A 19,270-nucleotide genomic window follows, 5' to 3' on the forward strand; every position below is an offset into this window, starting at 1 on the left:
AGCCCTGAGGGTGCTGGGATGGACAGCCCCTGTCCGCAGTGGGAAACGCAGCCAGGTGGTGAGGGGCAGGAGCAGAACTTCATCACTGCACCCATTAGAGCTGCACTGGCTCTTTCAGATTAGGAAGAATGAAGATGTTGGTAATAAAACAAACAAAAAAGTAGAGTCGAAGTCCGGGGAAAACAGTGGCAAGATTCACTGTTGCTTTTGTTGGCTTCAGATCAACAGTAAAGTCTGAGAACAAGGTAATGTGCATGTTGCACACAACTTCAGGCTTGTTGGAGCAATAAACCAAAAACTCGCATGTTCTTGGCATAGAGTATTGCTGTACACAGCCACGGGCATGCAGGAAAGCACTCATGGCTCGGGTGTGCTGCTTGAGAAACGGAATTGGCACGGAAGGGCTCTGAGTCGCTCGCAGTAATACAACTCGAGAAGTAGCTCCAGTTTCCAGCCCAAAAGTTTATTCAAGTTAAGAAAACACTTCCCCAGATTAAAAAGAGTATCGCACCGCTGTCAATTTTCAGACATTGCCATCAGGAAAAAAAAATTACATTTCAGGCTGACGAGCGACTAATCAAGGCAAGTGAAACGGTGCTGCAATAAATTACTCCGCAGCGAAATAAACCACACAAACAGACCGATGATAATAAATGTAAATTATTTCTCTGAAGAAATTTTCTTGGTATATGAGTAATACGAACCATCAGGAAGGAGTCTTCCTTAACATTAATTACAGAAAATGACAAGTGAGCTGATGACTGCGAAGGCTCATTATCTGAGAACATATTCACAACTTTGCAATTTGTGCAAGATGTACTCGGGCTAAATTAATCTCCCTTCTTTGCATGAGCCTCTTCTAATTTTCATGTTATTAACAGGTTTGCAGTATCACTCAGTGCTTGTCACTCTAATCAGGTTTCGGCATGTTCGCAAAAGCGAAGTGTCATTTATAAGGATAAGCCCTCATAATGGCGCTCTCTTTCATGTGGAGAATTCTACAAGGTTGCTTTTAATAAGGTCCTTTAATCATCTCCCTTTGCTCAACTTTTGGCCCCTCTGTTTTTTCACCAAGAGTCATTAAAAGACTTTGAAGTTCATTGGGGATGGAAACGTGTGGCACTGTGGCAGGAAGGGGCGCGGGCCGGCAGTGCTGCAGGGTGATGCGCGGTTCCCAGCACGGCAGCAGCCCCACTGCAGCACTGTGCTCCGGGAACCGCGGAGCTGTGCGGAGCAGAGGCGGAGTGCGATGGGAACGCGCAGCAGAGCCCACGTCAGCGGGCTGCGGTGCGGCTGGGCTGCGTTGGAGCTGCGTTGGGGCTGCGTTGGGGCCAGCCTTGTTCCTCCTCCTTGACTTGATGGCGGTGCAGTGGTGTTTATCCTGAAGCTTCTGAGCGCAACGGAAGGAGGGGGAGCGCCTTATTAAATTTTTGAAATTCATTTAAGCGGGGATAGCATAATGAATTGCCAGATCTCGTGTGCGCAGTGTCCCCGGAAGCAACAATAATTTAGGTGGACGTAAACCAATATGTAGATTAAAAATGTTTAAGCCAAGTGTCGTAAAATATATAAAAACATAAGGCAGAATTAACATATCAAACTTTAGCATTATAAGTAATGACGGGTCAGATATAAGGTTATGTCTGCAAAATTGCATTTCAATATAATAAATCCATTCAAACTCTGTCCGGAGACACAAATTGAATCTATAGACAAAGCAACTGCAACCCATTGAGTGTTATGAAGTATTCAAGTGAAAACAATGCATTTAGAAAAGGAAATTGAGTCTACTTTAAATATACAGGTGCTCGGTAATTCTACAGAGCTTTATGCTCGTGCAGATTTGTATACACTGCATACACAGCCGACTTTTGACAAAGTCCTCAAAATGATGAATTTCTGATGGAAGACTTGATATTGCAGCAGATCTGTTATGCACCGCTTATCCTGTAACACAAACCATTAATAATAATCACACTTCTCACCGTACCGAGCACTCTCGTTGGGGTTTCAAAGCTTTTGCTGCTGCACACACCCCAGGAGGCGGCAGTGCGGTGCTCAGGTGCAGGCGCGTGGGGCCGGCACCACTCGGGGCCATTTGGAGCTCCATCCTTCCCTGCAGCCTGGCCCCACCGAGCAGCTTCCCCCTTCCGTTCTCCTCAGCATAACTTGCACAAAGGCTGGAAACCCCCTGTGCGGTTCCCTGCCGCCCTCCTGCAGCCCAGGTGGAGCAGCAGAGACAACGCTAATGAGCGTGGCTGCGAGCCCCAATCTCTTATGAATATTTGATAGGAGCACAGCCCTTCTCAAGCTACATTAGCACATTGCTGAACATTATTAGTGCTAATAACACACTGCAAGACGGAAGAACAGGCACCAAGATGTGGAGGCTTTGCTGCTTTGCCCTGTCACCACGGGCAGGGCGGGTGCCCGGCTGCGGGACATGGGCAGCGATGGTACCTGGCTGCAGAACGCGGGCATATGGGCACTCGGGGCCCTCCCCACCACACCATGGAGCAGGGGGCACAGGGCAGGGAAAGGCAACGGGCAATCCCTGCTGCGTGCGAGGGACAGCTCTGGCAAGGCCTCACGGATGGAGATTAAAAGGTGCTTTGGGGAGCTCGTGTGATGGGGAACGCAGCCTTTAATAGACATGTTCATCTTTCAGCAGTGTGTTTTGCATGTAATAATGTCAGCACACTTCTCATTCTGGCAGAAATTCCACAGATAATTGGAAAGAAGTAAAAATGAAAACATTAGAATTTGCCATGTCATATGTTAACTTTTTATTATTGTATGATGCCAATGGTCCACTGACAGATGCTGCGTTATTAACATTTGATTAAAAATCACTTCAGGTCTAAAGCAGCCTGTTCAGAAGAGAACATCTTGACAAGCCTGGTGGTTGGTGATTGACAATTAATAACATTCTGTGTGTCACAATAGAGATAGTGTGACTTATTGGTGCTGGTGTAATGCAACGCTTTTCATCTGAGCTCTTCAAATTGGTACACAGAAATAGGAAGGAAAGAGTCTAATTCAGCCGGCTCTGATTACAAACCAAAGAGCCCATGCAGGGTTCTCCATCCCCTTCCCAGAGCAGCCTGGCAGCACAGATCAAGTCCACGTCCTGCCTGTGTGCGACTCCACTGCTGACATACAGCCAAACTCATGCCAAAACTCAGCATTAATCTGCAAGTCTGACAGCTTTTCATAGCAGCAAAATAAAAGTCTGTTTATTAAAAAAAAAAAAAAAAAGGAAAATTGATTTATTTTCTTAAATATGGAAATAATTTCTATCAGGAACAACAGTGTGTCGGTCCTTACAGGTCCAGGGGGGACTCTCCTAAGTGCACCATACTGGAAGAAATCAGATATCTGTCTGATTCATTAAAAACGTGTAAACTATCTTCTTTGGATAAGGTCCGCAATGTACCACTTTAACTGCCTTTGCCATAGCAAAGGCAAAATTCTGACAAACTTCTATTGCTTTCTGCCTCTTGAAACAAAGCGTTAGCAGCACTGAATGCACTTATATTCAGAGTGGATAGAAGAGTGGATTCAAGCACCACACCACAGAGAGCAGAGATCTGCGGAGCTCCAGCTAGGAGCAGCCTCGACCTCTGCAGTAATCAGCTGCCGCCCACGTGGGTTCTTGCCGGCTTTGTGCCTGTATTTGCTGGAAACACCTTTCTAAGCACGATGGGCAGCACCCTTTGCTCAGCAAAGAGCCTCATCAGCTCCTGCAGTGTGCTGCCTACGCAGAGCACTACGCACCGCTCCAGCCCTGTGCCAGCAGCTGGCTGCCACCCATCAGGGGACACATGGCCTGGGGGTGGCACTCTGCTGGGGACACATGGCCTGGGGGTGGCACCTGGAGCACTGCTCCTGGGCACTGCCCTCTCCTCATTGGCCTGGGCCGGGCTTTGTGCCCAGAGCATGACTGCAGCTACAGACTGAAGCAATGCAAACACTTTCCCAGCCCTAATGCAGTAAGCAGGGGAAATAATTACAGATTTCCAAGGTTCAACAGGGAATACTTCTGAGAAATGCGTCCTCCACTGGGAGTTTCATAACCATTTAATCTAATTTTTCTTGATGTTTTGATCTTCCTTTTAAACAAGGCATTTGTCATTAGCTTTCAAGGAGACAAGTTGCTAATACATTACACTCTTAAAAGGCCCACAGTTAGTGTCAATGTCTTCTGATGGCTGTTCACTAACAGCACATGAAAGAATTGCCAGCGCCGGTTCTCCTCACTCACTGCCGCAGTGCTGACGGCACAGCTCAGCCCGCGGTGGGCACTGCTGGGGCCACAGTGCCACCCCCCGCCCTGGAAGCACCACGCTGCCCGCACCTGCATGGCTCTGGGTGCTCCTGACCATTCCTGAGTGGAAATAAAGGGAAGATTTATTGGGAAAGGGACACTTAACTGAGAATAAATCCTCTCCTACAAAAGTTCTGTTCTCCCATTAATTTCACCTCTGAATAGGATGACAGCCTCTGCCATCACTGTGGCTGAAGGCAGATGGTTACCAATTAGCCTCATTGAGGAACATATCATAGAATCATAGAATGGTTTGGGTTGGAAAGGACCTTTAAGATCACCTCGTTCTGACCCCCTGCTATAGGCAGGGACACCTCCCTCTAGACCAGGTTGCTCACAGCCCCATCCAGCCTGACCTTGAATGTTTCCAGGGAGGGGGCATCCAAAGCCTCACTGGGCAACCTGTTCCAGTGTGTCAACACCTTCACACAAATAATCTCTTCCTGATATCTAGTCTAAATATCCCCTCTTCCAGTTTAAATCCATTTCCCTCATCCTGTTGCTCCCTGTCCTTATAAAAAGTCCCTCCCCAGCTTTCTGTACCCCCCCAGGTACTGGCAGGCCACTATAAGGTCCCCCTGGAGCCTTTCCTTCTCCAGGCTGAAGAGCCCCAGCTCTTCCAGACAAGGCCAGAAGATGCAGGCGGTGGCTCAGAGGGGCGAGGTGCCTGAGCACAGGCTGTGGGTTGGGTGCCGTGATGTCCATCCTGCAGCCAGCAGCTCCCAGCCCAAGGAGGGAACCTGGACCTGATGTTGGCTCAGCGCTGGGCCGGGCTGAGCACGGGCAGCCTGCATGTCCCAGCATCACTGCTGTGTGCCTCAATGAGGGGAACAAAGCAGATGGAAAATTCTTTTTTACATCTTGGATGACATAACTTGCATATTAAATAATAATGGACCAATAAATTACAAGAAACTAAACAACCAGAAGAATATGTATGTGGAGTTTGGAGTATTTATAAGTGAATAAATCATTCATGATGTATAAACTCAATGTAGCTAAATGCATCATTTACTGAACTTAATGCACTTCACAACATAGCCACCTCTAAGCGCCTGCTTTTAAGGGCAGGCACATTTTCAGAGAAGTATCAGTTGATCCCTGGATTGTGGAGATCAGCAAAACCACTCACTGTGCAGTTGCTGACAGCAAGGCCGTATTTCCACTCACTGTCAGTGTTTGCACCTCCACACACCTCCTGGGGCTGCCCACCACTTTGCCAGGCAGCTTTGAGACCCCTCTGCCCTCCTGCAGCCCTGCATACAAAGCTGTGTGCCTGCAGCTGCCTCTCATGGCACTGAGCAGAGCCAGTGCCCGGTAGTTCTCCTTGCTTTGACTGCTGCACCTGTCATATGGTAAGTAATGGGTTTGGGATTCCTTTTGACAGGAATTCAATGGCATGGAACAGACTTTGTGCCAGTCTTCTGTGCCTCAAGCAAAGTCCTTGCTAAGTAATTTTATGGATACCAAGCTCAAACATTTCACGATTAGCACTTTGCTTGCATTAGTTTGTAAGAAGCAGGGCCTTTCCTCTCCCACTGAGGCCAACAGCCCAGCTTCACAAAAGTTGAAGATGCTCTTCCCCAAAGTGCTGTTTGTGCAGCTATCAGCCTGCGGAGCAATGGCGGTCCACACAGAGGCAGAGGGTGGCAGTGCCCCTGGGGCTGTGCCCTGGGATGGACCACGCTGCATCACACCCCGGGCCCTGCCCTGCACCCAGTAGCTCCCACTGCCTCCATCCATTGTGCTGGTGGGGCTCTAAGGACAAAGCAGCAGCAAAGCAGCTCTGCCTGCAGAGCAGCAGCCGGGGCGTGGGGCGGCCGCAGAGACCTCATGCGAACCTGGAGCATGGAGTAGTGCGCAGGAAGATCTCACAGTAAACAGAATATTGTTTTATATGAAACCATTAAAAAGGTCCCCGAGGGCAGCCCTAAGTATATATTATATTTTACTCTGAATCCCTGTTTTGACTTGACTTTATAACAAAACCATGTTTTCTGTATTTAAGCAGATGCAGTAAAGGAAAGGTCGTGACTGGTGCTGACATGGAAATCTCATTTGGCTCATGGGTCCCCTTAGGGTCTTTATGCTGCATGGTACTTTAAACATATTTCAAAGTACAACACTAAATGTCACCCTTTAATAGACGGAGGCATTCCAACTGTTTCTTGAATTTCCTTGGAAAGCACTTTCCTGAAGCTGCTGCTCTGCTCCGTGCTTTGCGCTGCGCTGCCATGGGGAAGGCTCAGCCACCGAGCAGCACTGCGAGCTGTGAGAGCCACGGCCACAGCCCTCCCTGGAGGTGATGGCCTGGGAGGGCAGCTGGGAGTCGGGGAGAACTGCGGGAAAGAAAAGCAAAACAGAGCAAAAAATGTCTTCCTTCGACGTATCTACTGTATTTTGAAATCGTTTCTTTCTTTCCTTTATCTCACCCCATTCTTCTCACTTGGCCAGCAGCTCTGCTGGGATCTTAAAGAGTTAATTTGATTTTTTTTTTTTTTTTAATGTTTAAGGTCCAAGAGAATTTTACAAGTCCCTGCAGCCCAGTCCTCAGCCCTCATGTCTTCTGAAGAGCAGTTGGATCTCACTCTGCTGCCAGCCTCAGTGTGCCATGAAGATGAGCAGCTAGCCAGATGGCCTGCAAATTTATTTCATTTTCAGAGAATTCATTTGGTTAATTTCTTCAACAAATAAAAGTTTACTGCAGAAAGTCAGAGGGATTAGCACTGGTCAGAGAGAACTGCATGCAGTGAAGAGTTTCTGCCTTAACATAGGGACAGATTGGAAAAAATTTCAGCTTCATTCCAGCAGCTAGGTTGGGCTTTGCTTTAAAATGGACTCTTCCATTTTTGCTTTACCCTAAAGAAGGGAGAGAGAGAAATGCTTTGTGTGGTCTGAGAAGTGAATCCCTGCTCAGCTGTGTGGGCTGATCCCATGGAGCGCCACTTCCCCGCTGGTGCTCCATCCCAGTGATGGGCACCTCCGCTTTTCCTGTTTGGGGATAGGAAATCCAAAGGAGCCGTGTGGATCGGGCTCTGGCTCTCAGAACGACCGTTATCACGGCACTTTTGCAAACAGCCTGGACCAGGAATCACCAGGATTCTTTCCTTGGCTCTCTGCAGGGCTAAGATTTATGGTCAGTTTATGCTGTGTGCACTGTATGCAAGCTTATTTTTCTCTTAGCTGCTATAAAAATTAAAGATTTAGGTATATACTGCAAAAGGTACTACCAATTTTATGTACCAGCATTTCTCTCCCATGATCAGAGTATAAATCCAGCTTCTTCAGCATGTCTATAAATTACTCTCCATCAGCAGGGCAGTTACAGGTCAGCCTAGCAAAGCCAGATAAACCTTTTGTAAGTTCTCCTCGTTGTTATCATAAACCTCCCTCTCACTTCAGGGCTGCTTTGTTGGGTGTCCTCACATCAAAAGCGTCTCCTCCATCGCTGTCGGAAAGGCCTCTTCTGATAACACTTCCTTACCTCTGTATATTTACCAGTGCTTTTAGTTAATTGGAGGCAGTCTGCTTGGAGGTTGGTTCTGCTGAGGATCCAGGAGCCGGCTGCGCAGGAGCTGATGCAGCACTTCTAGAGCCCCACCTGTTTGTTCTGCCCCCAGAGCGGCACACAGGTTGTAGGTTGCTGCTGTCAGCTCCCTGCCCAGCCTCGGTGCCACTGCAGGTAGAGCAGGGCTGGTGATGGCACCTGGAGCTGAGCGGCTCCGCAGTGCCGACGACAAAGTATGGCAAACAGACCGCTGTGAAACTGCCAGAGATGGGGCTGCCTTGGGCTGACCTCAGTGCTGCCGGCCATCCCAGCGGTAGCACTGCGTGCCTTCCCTTCTACCTCTCTGTTCTGTCTGCCATCGCACAGATCTCATTTATTGTGATCATTGGGAAAAATAATATTTTTGCAGTGTAAATGGAAGCAAATATTTGAAGTCACATGGTGCTTTCTTTGCATTAATTAGCAATTTACTGAACAAATATTGCTGTGTAAACCAACAATCAGTATCTTGTAATTAAAAGGCTGCTCGTGTTTATCTGTAATCTTTCCCTGAAGATAAAAGCCCTCTGAAAACCAGTGTCTGCAGATGTTCTCAAAGTGGAGGAAGTGTCACTGTAAAGAAACCCACTGAAAAAGTAAAACCTCATCTGATTGCTCCGGTCTCTGATGTGTGCTAAGCAGACTGCAGTCCTTGCAAGGCTCTGTCTGGCCAGGGATGGGAACAGCACAGGACCACATCCCTGGGCACCAACCCACTGCCCACAGTCCCTGAGCCCCGGTACGGGCAGAGCTCAGTGATGACATGAGTGTCACGTGTGGCACACGTGGAGATCTGCTACACGTCTGCAGACGTGTCCATGCCCTGTGCACACACAGCTGTGTGTTAATAAGACACAGCACCATTGCCAGAGGGGTAACCTCAGGAAGTACTTCTACATTTCCACCCTGAATTCTCCCCAGTGGAAAAACTTTTAATCTTCATTAGTATTTAAAAATGAAAGCGCTGTATTCTCAGTAGAACACCAGACAGAAGGACAAATTAATCTCTGGAGTATCCATGAACTCCACAGCATGATGCTGAAGGCACGATCCTCCAATTCCTTCTGCTGATTAGAAGTGAGGCCAAAGATCAGGGCCTGTGCCTGTCTGCAACGTGTTCCCCATTCGGACTCCCCAGACGTTCCCAGGAGCTCCCTGTGCCACCCCGACCCGCAGCCGCCGGGCACCGCGGTGCTGTGAGCCGGGCTTGGAGCCGGGAGGTACTCTGTTTCCATTTGAAGGAAAGCGTTTCCATTTGTGCTTTTGCAATGAAATAAATACCTTTTTTTAAGACAGTTTCATACAACGGTCAAATGTAGGACCTTTCTCCCTGCACGTAGTTATCAATAACTGTTTCCTTGGTCTCACTTTTCTCACAGGGTACTCATATTCTGTCAGTTTATGTCTCGCAGAGTCAAACCATAAAATCCCTGCATTCGGTAGAAGCCATACATCAACAGAAATCAAAATTTCAGCCTGGTCCCATTTAGCGTTTGACCCATTTCCTATTGCCAGAGCCTGCAAAGACCTTCAGTCCCCCGGATTTCCCATGGTCAAACAGAGTAAGTCTGAATGGCATTAAATACCACTTCTGCATTACACACATTTTTCTTTCACACGCAGTGTCATAAGTGGATACAACCCTGATATTCCAAACACCTAAAGCACAGCACAGCTTTACTGAAGGGACCTTTATGGATAAGAGCCCGGCACGCTGTTAAAGATTAAAACCCAGCCGTCTGCTTTTATGCTTGAGAGTCCTCTGCGACTCCCTGGTGACATCACATTCATCTCACTGTATTTGAAAAATGCATTTAAATGTCAAAACTAAAGTACCCAAACAATGGCTCCTTAGCACACTAACTGTTAACACATTGCTTAGCCAAACGCCTTCCTCGAGACATATGGGACTGGCTCTATCCATAAAATACACCACAAGAAACACACAAAGTCCCAGAGGAAATAAATACTCTCTGCTGTACTCTGACCTGCTTTTTCCTCCCAAAACATACTCGTGAAGACATGTTTCACCACAGGAGTGGACATCAATTTCAAATACCTTTCTGCAACATTGCACCTCTGTGTGGCCGAGAGGCTCCCAGGCTGGAGCAGGCAGCCCTTTCCAGGTGGGGTACCCCCACCAGCACAGCTTTGGTAGGAGCAGAGGGCTGCAGCTCTCTGTGTCTGAGATGCTATTGTTGCTCCTGACTGCAGGTGAGGCACACAGCTGAGCACTGCGCATCGGCCACACAGTGCCTACAGGGCTGTCCATCAGCACAGCGTCCCACTGGCAGCAGTGCAGGGGATCACCACACAGCGTTGTGCCATTGGCAGCTCAGGGATGTTGGGAGCAGGATGCAGCCCCCTGCACTGCTTTAGCTGTGTCCCTGGGGCACTGAAGCCATACGGTTCCCCCAAAGCCACGTGCTGCCTACGCCTCACCCCAATTGAAATAAAAGAGCTGAGATCAATAAGCTCAGTAATTCACTTCAGACAGACCTAATCAGAGCAAGGCAAAAGAGAGGCAACTTTGCAAAATGTAAATGAACCTGACGCCAGAGATACAGGTAATGAGAATTCAATGTCGGTCTGTGTTTGGAGCGGCAGAACCATTAACTGCCCTGAGTTCCGGCTGCTTGAATAGGGATGAGGGAGGTGATGGGAGGGATACGGGCTCCTCTCCTTATCTCTGAGAACTGTGTGAGAGCAGGACGCTCAGCTCGGGGTTCACTGTAGTCCCCTCAGAGGGCCCCACACCCACACAGCACTGAGCATTTCTGAGGAGTGAGCCCAGCCCCGCAGGCTGCCAAGGGGCTCCGGCACCAAAGGGCGCTGGCACTGAGCAGCCCTCGTGTCCCTGAGCAGTGCTGGGCCCTGGCCCTTGGCGGCGGCTGGCAGCGGGTTGCACACAGCTGTGGGCAGGAGCAGGGCAGGCTGCACGCTGGGCAATCCTGCTGCTCTATGGCATTTGGACATGAAGCCAGGGGAGCCACGCTCGTGCCGTGGTGCTGACAGTGCTGAGGAAGAGCTGTCTCTTTTCCAGAGAAAAGCAGTTAGCTCTTCATAATGGACTGCAACTTTCTAGAATAATTTAATTCTTTTCCTACTGTTACGATGCCAGAATTCCAATCAGACAAAACCGTATAATGGATTTCTTTTGCTGGGCATGTTACATAAATTGCATATTCAAGTACTATAAAATATTTGTAACAGACAGGTACTTTTCTAAATTGGGTCTGACAGTAAGCAATAGTGACTGGAATATTTATGTGATGCGCCCATGTAATGAGGCACAGTGTGGGTGTGTGTCTGGAGGCACCAGTGGGAACCTCAGGCAGCACTCCCAGCTCTGGGGGAACCTCTGAGCACCGGGCAGCTCTGCCACCCGTGGGCTTCGACAGAGCCTCTCGAGCAGATCCCTACTGCACAATTTGTGCTGATTCTCCCTCACGGTGTTTGCACTCTCACCAAGGCCTGGCACACTGCGGGGGTTCCCATAGCCCTCCAGCTCCGGGCACCACAGGACGCTGTTCCCAGCCCTCACCCCAGGACTTGTTGTGTGCCAGAGCCCCTGAGTCTGAGCCCTCCTTTCCTGAACATTTTCTTGACAATCACAGTTGGCGGATCTGTATTTAGCCTTTTTTACAATTAAAATATTGCACTGATACAAATAGACTCTGGCAGCCGCTTCAAGAGGTTTTTAATTGAATGATTATTGTATTAAATAACTGTTTTTAATGGAGCATGAACTTGCTTAAATGATGACTGCGGAGCTATAGAGGTTCCAGAGAATTTTTCAGGTGTTTCCAGCACTGCACAAATAAATATTTATGTCTCCTGGTGGTTGGGTGGGTGCTCCCAGCACAGGGACACAGCTCAGCGCCATGCGGCAGAGCCCAGGCTGTGGATCCCTGGGATCTATGGCCCTCCCAGGGCTCTGCAGCCCAAGCACTGCCGTGCTGCTGGCCACCTCCCTCCACCTGAGCATCACTGCAGACACCCCCCGCAGGTCACAGTGATGTCCCAGAGCATAGCAGCTTCAAGTGACAAACTCATCCACTTGGAGCTACTTACAACACCTGCCCACAGGAGCAGGACATCTGGGGTGCAGGGCTTCGACTTGAGGGCATGCCGGCTCCTGGCACACTGCTGCCAGGGCAGAGCAGGGGGGGAGCGGAGCTGGGTTGGGCTGACCCTTACCCTGGGCAGCAGCAGTGGGACACCCCAAGGTGCAGTGACAGCCCTGACCCTCTGCTCAGCATCTGCCTGTCACTGAGCCCTTTCTGCTACAGACACCTCGCCTGTCTGCCTTCCACAATGGCTCGTGTCAGTTCAGATTACACATGAGCAGCAGAAGCAAACATGAAGATGAACCCTCCGGAAAAGTCTTCCACAGTTCTTCAGCATGAGTGGGATTAATCACAGATGATAATTACCATACCAAGCGATGATACTTGCAGCAGCTCAGCTCCAAGGCAGGAGGGACCTATTGAGACCAGGGGAACAACAGTTGGGATGCATCCTAGCATGAACCCCCTGCACCATATTATGAAAACACCGCTTGCCTTACATCCAGATTTCATGGTTTATCACATCAGAAGTGGGGCACCACGCCAGCAGGCCCACGGCCCCACGCAGGGCTCAGCCTTCCCTTTAACCTTCCACTCTGCTTCCAGCAGCGCCCTTCCAGCTCCTGTGTCCACCCAAGCTTCAGAGCTAGGGCCCATTTCATCTGCAGAGCACTACAGTGCTGCAAAGCACAGTCCGATACCCCTCAGCACCCGGTAATGGCCCCGCAAGACAGGTCAGATCTGCAGCGCGGTGCCACCCGCTGGGATCCCGCACCAACATGGGGAGAGCGGTGGCAGCACCAGGCAGGACCTGCATGCTCCAGGCTCCACACCCCCCAGTGCCTGAATGCCACAGGAGGGGAGTGCTGACCCTCGTCCTGCTGCCCCCACCGCTCCTCAGCTCTTCTGCATCCCAGGAATGGTCGTTAATTGCTCTCCCGGCTTATGTGGCCGAGTGACAACAACGTGCGCTATTGGTTTATTGCCTCCATTAAGGCTCCGATAACTTAACAACAGATCAATAAACCATTATCACCCTCCGGCTTTGAGAATCCAGTCACCCCCAAATCCACTGAGCTCCGATAAGTTCGCGGTTTCTCATCACTGAAATGCAGAGGCAATTTGTTAAAATAATGTGCTGTCAAAACGCCCCTTGCTGCAGGGAGGCGGAGGGCTGCTTCCCCCCACCGCAGCTCTGCCCCGCACTCCGCAGGGCTCAGCCCCAGCTCCCCGCTGCCCCATGGGGGTCCCGCAGCCCCCCGTCCTCTGCCGGTGGGTGTCCAGGGCAGCGTTGGTCGGGCAACGCCCGGCACCTCAGGAGCCCTTCCCAGGCACTGCCATCACCAAATCAAAACTGCTCCTGTAGTATTTCAACACCTGCGTGGCTCCCACCTTAGCAGAGAATTTGCCATTTGAAGAGCTAATAATTTATTTTACTAAAAAGTTAAATTAATTCAGCAATTTTCCATAATGCGTGTGCAGCTCAATAATAAAAATCCCGCTTCTACTTTTGGATTCCTTCCATGACTGTAGCTGCTCTTCATCTTCACAGTAAAATGGCTTTTTGAAAGTGGTGCTCTGTAAAAGTATTTTCTGAGGAGTGATATTGAATTGATACATTAGAGGAGAAAGTTGGGTTCCCTTTGTAAGAACCGCCCGCTCCGCAGCAGCCTTAACAAAGCAAGTTGTCTCCGAATGCCGTAATTTAGTCCTGAAAAAAGTGACAAACAAATGGCTCCACCTAAACTACAGAAAGAAAAGAAGTGACTTTTAATTATATAATCTTTTGACGAATTTATTTCTGACAGTTTTATAGGCTGACAAGAGAAAGTATTTTATATGCAAAAAACATTATTCACTCTCAGTCGTTAAAGCATAAAAATTGTCAAATGATTTTAATACAGTTTTAAGTTTAATGTTTATTGTCAGAAAAAAGTCCACGGCAATTACTGAGTCACGTGGCCCTTAATTCTTTGCATTTCTGACAGCAAAAACAATAACATACATTTTTGCCCCAGCCTTTTGCTGTACAGACATATGAGCTTTAAAAGACAGATGTTTTTCTTATTTTGTCTTTCCTTTTTTAAAGGCTCCAAACTCCCAGCAGTTGTTCCAGGTGATGCAACGCCCCGTCCCGGCCGGGCTGGCTGTGTGGGGCTCTGCGCCTCCCCTGAGCTCACAGCGCAGACTCCGTGCTGTCAGATACGCTCCAACTGTGGGCACCTCAGCTAAAGCGGGCATTGCTTGGAAGAAAAGCAGCTTTCTTTCCCAGCAAGCAGCCCCTTTCCTTTCCCCAAAACCAAAACCACGCTCTTCAACAGGGCCAGGCAATTTAATTCACGGCAATTTCCATCTGTCCCCACTCTTTTGGAAGTTCAGATGTTTTCAAGGAGATGGAGGACAACATTAAAATCTAACTTCTCTCATTTGCCAGTGATGAGATTCTCGTGACCTCAGCGGGTGGTGAAAGACAAACGCTGCAGTGCTGCCCAGGGGTCAGGGCTCCAGGAGGAGGTGGTCCTGCATGCCCTGCTGTGAGGACGTCAAAAGCAGCTGCTGCTTTTCTCACCCAGAGCACTGCCAGAAGCACCGTGGTGCACTGCTGTGGTGCCGGAGGTGCTGAGGATCGGTGCTGAGGTTCTGCCTGGTGCTTTCACCATGCCTAGCTCATCCTATTGGGTTTGTGTTATTGTGCCTACAGGAAAGCTTGTGCTTGCTAAAGGCATATTATGGCCCGCATAGGTTGTGAAATGGTACATAACTAATGATTTTTAATATCAGAATAATGAAGCCAAGCTGAGAAATATTAATCTTTTTAAAAATGTAAAGAACTACAGCTCTGTTTCCATGGCAAACCACATCCTGCGTGTTATCTATCAACCGGGGATTACGGCGGCGTGGTAAATAGAAGGGGTAAATACACGAGAGAGGCACTGTGTCTCCGTCTGCAGACATCAGCGGCACTGCCATGGTGGGAGCACAGCAGCGTTAACCACAGCTGACAGCAGTCCCATCTGCGGGGGAGGCTCCAACCCGCTCCCCCCGCCTGGTCTGTGAGCCCCCTGCTCCCCTGGGCTGCAGACTGGGCTCAGCATCCCCTGCAACCACCGGGGGACCAACAGGGATTCTTCACCAGAATTCCTCCCTGCTGCAGGGCTGGGCCCCGTGGGCAGCCCCCACCTCTGCCCCATGGGGCTGTGCTGCCTACGTGGGCCTGAGGAACTGGCACCCCATGGCACCCACCAGCCAGGTAAAGAGAAAATCCCACCAAACCTCAAACTTCCCAGAGTTTGCCAAACCCTGCTATAAATAGACCTCTAATAGGACACTGTAATAGGATACAATTTATTTCCACATCTGATGGGCTGACCTTCATCATCACTCGAGGCTCTGCTTGTCATGAATTATGGGCAATTCACTCAGTAGTGGAAATAAACTGTATTACCAGTGCTCTGCATCATGTCCTGTGTGCTGCGTGCAGATGGACAGCGACTCAGCACCAGCACTGCCAGGGGCTCAGTTCCTCCTCTATTGGTCCGAACCCCCTCCAAACCCACCGTGAGGGATGGGAGCACAGTGCGCAAAGGCCATTGTGGGAGCACTGTGCAGGGCCAGGGCACAGCCTCCCCCCCCGAGCCGCAGTATCGCCACAGTGCCGTGCAGTGCCACAGCTCTCCTGGCACCTGTTGCTGTGGCACAGATCCAGCACCTCCTTTTCAAAGGGGTTTATAAAGCACCTTGGGGATCAGACACAGTAATGTCTGTGCTCCCAGAGTGCCATCTGTCCCTGATTCCCCCTCGCCGAGTGCTCCACATAGGTGCAAGAGAGGAGGAGTCATGCAAAAGGGTCACACCATTAATCAAGGGCAATGAAGGCCAACATCAACGGAAGTATTTAACACTGGGCAGAGCCATATCAAGACTTAAAGCAGAGTCTGGAACAGCAAGCTGCAGTGGTCCGGGCAGCAGAGCCCTTGTATCCATCCCCAGCACTCCCCTCACACCTGAGCACGCTGCGCTGCTCCACGCTGGGTACTGGGGGGACACACAGAGCAGCCCCCAGAGCCCAAGCACCTGCACTTCTGTCCCAGGCCCTGCCTCATCAGCTAACACAGCTCTGACATTTTGCACAGGCGTGACGGCGGCAGCAGTTTCAGAGCAAGCCTAATGGATGCATTCAGGCTTGCAATTAAGTGTGAGCCTATGGGCACAGAGCAGTTAGTGCTGTGCTTGTAGCAGTGTGCTCAGCAGATCACAGAGCAGCTCGCTGCAACTCCATTAGGGGCACAGGGCTGCGGTGCACCAAGGGCCTTGTGACAGCACCGTGCTGCAGCCCAGTACTGCTCCCCAGCACTGAGGGTCAGCTGCAAAGAAAGGGCACAGATGGCTGCTCTGGTGTGAAGGCAGGAAATGTCATAGGGGCGCTCTGGAAAATGCTGCCTGGTGGATCTGCCATCCACTGGACACAGGGCACAGAGCCATGCCACACGTCTCAGGTTTGAGAGGCACATAAGCAAGCAGTGTAACAATGCTTACAAGCTAGCACAAGGATTTCATAAAACAAATCCTCTTCTCTGTCTCTAACAGACAAGCGTGGAACTCAGAACCAAAGCCCATGTTGTTCAGAAGAGCTCAGCATGCATTGGGCCGGGGGGCCGAGCAGGAGCTGCCCCCACAGCAGGGCTGCAGCGGAGAGGAGGGCGCCCGGGCACACAGCACAGCCCTCCACGAGCTGTCAGCGGGTGGGAGTTATTGCCAAGTTCTGTATTTATAATGTGCTTGCCCATGCATATACAATAAAGGATTTCTCAAGCTATGTGGTGATGAGCTTCTGTGTAGCTCAGATTAGGGAAGAGCTTGTGGTTAGCATTATGCAAGGTACACATGGAACAGGAATTCATTATTTCGTACTAGAAAACATGTTCTGTGAATTCCCCTTAAAAAAAGGTAAAAAGGCTCAGGCTTAGAAAAGAACAGCAGTCTTCCTGCTCCCTATGAATGTTTCCAGCCCTTCTTCCTCCCAGCACAGCCCCATCCCTTCCTGCAGGAGCATAGTCAGCCTGCACGCAAAAATTCATAAAAGGCAACAGCCTGTATCACAGCTTATCAGCAACTGATCAAGGCCCAGCCCAACAAGTGGCCAAACACAGGATAAGTTATGACCCACGGCACTGCAGGATAACAGCCAGGCCCTGCTGGGAGGGTGCAGTGCAGCAGGGCTGCCTCCCACCAGAACCCCTTCCACCGCCACAGGGCAGCGCAGGGACACACAGCCACCTCTAGCACAAACCCTGCACGAGGAGTACTCCAGACTTTGAGGGCCTCAGCTCCCACGGCATGGCTTCCCAGGGCCAGTTTGTTACTGAGTTGGCAGCTTTAGAATTAGCTGAGAGAAATCTGCTGTTCTGTTTCCTCTTGAATTCACACAGGTGAGCTCTCACAACTAACATCCCTTCCCTTGCCAGTTAATGAACTTTGCTGCTCCCTCAAGACTGAGTCTCTTCTCCAAGTCTGAAAGTACAGCAAAGAATGGATAATCTGTCATCCTTCAGCCACTCTGTCTTGTTTGTAAGTGACAGGAATGTCTCCTGCTTCTCCTGATGCAACGCGGGAAATTCTCTGCAAATCAGTGGCTCAGAGCACTGTCCTGAAGCCATGGAGGAACATCAGTGCTGTTCTGCTCCTTGAGCCAAGGCAAAGCAGTGCTTGGAAGACTGCTTTAGCTACTGATGCCTAGGCAGAAAATAAAGATCTAGCCAACATGGAGTCTAAAAGTAGAGAGATTCATTAAGCTTCTGCAGCAGAAAGAAACAGATTATGCTGTGGTTCAGTGTGGGCACACTGGAAGGAGGCACAGAACTGCAGCAGAGCAGCTCAGAAACTGAAAACTTTTTCTGTATGTGAATACAAGAAAACTGAGTCCATCTTCCCTAAGCACAGGTGTTCTCTGTCCTCCTTAAAGTTTCCCTAAATATGGTTCTGAGGGAAATGCTGACAATTTTTACCCTTTACAGCTCCTTTTTCTCTGCAGCTTAACTGGAGCTTGAAGAACAGCTGAAATCCAGAAGACATCTCTTCAGGACAGTAACATTTTCTCCGATGGAATAGCTGGAGAAAGGGGAAAAATGCTTCAGGTTGAGGCACAATACAGCTCCTACAAGCAACCAGGAATGGTATCAGAACACCAGAGGTATCCGGAGCAACCAGAGAGCGTTGTGCTTCTCCTACATGTACAGATGTAGAGCAGCTGCTGAGCCCCACGCTTATGGGGAGTGTGGGTCCTCTGCCCCCACCTGAGGGAGAGCTTCTGGGTTGGAAGGCTCAGGGCCCCTCCGCTGTGGGTGGGAATGGAGCATTGATGTGGGTCCTCTGTCAGGTTTGCTGGGTGGTACCCCTGTAAAACAGGTATATATTTTCTAGAGGGTAGCAGGCATTAAGTGCTTGTTTTTCTTCTGTAGCTGTATGAGATCAATTACCTATTGCACTGTGCTGATGTAGTCTGGAAGTAATGACATTCTCTTTTAGCTGCAGCATTCAGGGTTTGGTGGGGTGCAGGTCAAGAAAGCAATGGAGGTGTGCTCAGCAGGCTGTGCAAAGGGACTCCTGAGCCCGTGCTCTGCTCCCGTCCTTCAGCAGCTGATGATGCCCTGGTAGACTCACAGGCTCCCACAGGCTTTTCTCTATCTTCTTCTCAATGGGAATAAAGGTCCCTCAACTCTTTTCCCGACTGCCTGAAATGATCTTCATTTATATCTCTTCCTTTGTTCTTGAGAGATAAATGTGTACTTATCTTCTCCTTAATGTTGGCTCTAATGAACTTTACATTATGAAAAATAGGGAACTTTCTAGGAAAAAAAAAAGCTGCTGCTGTGGAAGGCATAGGACAGTCCTAATGACTGAGTGAGAGCCTCTGGGGGCTTCGAAGTGCAGCTGATCTCAAACTCAAAGCGTGGGGGTGGGAAGGAGCATTGCCAGCAGGTGAACTTCACCTCCGCGCAGAACGCCCTTTGTTTTCTCTGTGAGTGCTCTGGACACTCTCTCTGTCCTTGAATCCAAGGTTTCAAAATAAGTGAGTGCCCCATGTATTTACTGCAGAGATCTTGGTTTTAAATCACTTCAGTTCAAACAGAAGGGGAAAGCCAGCTTATTTTTAATAATAGATTATTGCTTACAAACAAAAATCTGTCACTCAATTACTTTTGCAGAAGCCTTCTTACCCAGTGTGTGCTCTTCGAACATTAAGGTGCTACAAGGGTGTTTCTCCTATTTTCCTAGCTGCAGATGCACAGAGAATCCTAATTAAAACCTTTATGTCTCATTCCATTT

The 19,270-nt window shown here is 49.5% G+C and overlaps 1 long non-coding RNA gene across 1 annotated transcript; it reads left to right on the forward strand.

The window, feature by feature from the left end:
* The first annotated feature begins 17,198 nt into the window (after window positions 1–17,198).
* Window positions 17,199–18,664, forward strand: LOC107052231. Its single transcript, XR_001464570.3, has 2 exons — window positions 17,199–17,373; window positions 17,959–18,664. It is a non-coding gene; the product is annotated as an uncharacterized LOC107052231 (long non-coding RNA).
* Window positions 18,665–19,270: the final 606 nt, after the last annotated feature.

Source organism: Gallus gallus, chromosome 17, assembly GCF_016699485.2.
Source record: "Gallus gallus isolate bGalGal1 chromosome 17, bGalGal1.mat.broiler.GRCg7b, whole genome shotgun sequence".
Classification (NCBI taxonomy): domain Eukaryota; kingdom Metazoa; phylum Chordata; class Aves; order Galliformes; family Phasianidae; genus Gallus; species Gallus gallus.